The following is a 1,163-nucleotide window of genomic DNA, read 5'->3' as shown; positions in this document are numbered from 1 at the left end:
TTTTGCCTTGAACCATTGTTTATCTGATTATTTCTATATCTCCCTTCAAAAGAATTATTAGAATTTTGTTCCCGATAATTTGGATTAAAATTTCGACCCCTATTATTGTATGTGAGGTTTTGGCGCCAATTGTTTTCTGCGGTTCTTTCTGAATTGTAATTAAAATGATTATTTGCAGCTCTATGAGGTTTAGAAACATTTTCCTGATTTTTAAAACCTGTATTTGGTACATAATCACAGTTGCTGTTACTTGCCCATGGTCGGTGATTATATAAAAGACTGTTATTTCCCGGTGATCTAAGATCATTTACCATAATATGTCTTGGTATCATATTTAAGACATCAAATAGCTCTGATATTTTTCCTACACGTCTATTTATATATATGTTGTAGACCCGTTCACCAAAATGCCTGTTAAAAAGATTACACAGAGTGTTCTCTTCAAAGATCTTTGCTGTGATCATTCTTGTCGAGAAATGAGTTAAATATTCTGTAGGACTCATTTTCTCAAAATTTAAATAATTCCCATTTAAAATTCCTAAAAGGTAAGCTTTATAAGTTTCACTCCCAAAATTAGATATAAATTCATCCATAAACATTTGGAAATTATGAAACTTGTTTTGATTTATTAAAAACCAACAATACGCAGACTCTAAAAGATGTGACTGGATTATTTCCTTAATTTCTTCCCAGCTCATATACAATTTTATTTGTGATTTTAATTTTAAAATGAACTCAAATGGATCATCCTGCCTATTATCCCTAAATTTTAATTTCCCAACACTTTCCGTATTTATGACTGTTCCCCGAGTTACTTCCCCTACAACTTTAACATTTCGGTTCTCCCTTATCTCCTGGCTTAGCTGTTCCACATCCCGTTTATGTTTTAATTCTAACTCAGCTACCAAACTTCTCGTTTTATTTTCTTCCATACGACATTCATCAATTTTTTCAGATAGTTCAATGTTTTGTTCTGTCAATTTTGTAGTTAAATTTGTTTCAACTTCTTCAATTTTTTTATCTACTTTATTTTCTAACTCCATGCTCATTTTTTTCATTTGATCCTTCACTTCGCTTAATTCACCCTTTATTTCATTCATTATATTGTTCCTATCCTCTTTCATCTGATCTTTTATACTTTTCATACCACCTTCTAAATTGTT

This window comes from Halyomorpha halys, unplaced genomic scaffold, assembly GCF_000696795.3.
Source record: "Halyomorpha halys isolate HHAL.00 unplaced genomic scaffold, Hhal_1.1 Scaffold21.1, whole genome shotgun sequence".
Classification (NCBI taxonomy): Eukaryota; Metazoa; Arthropoda; class Insecta; order Hemiptera; family Pentatomidae; genus Halyomorpha; species Halyomorpha halys.
This window is presented reverse-complemented; position numbering follows the sequence as displayed.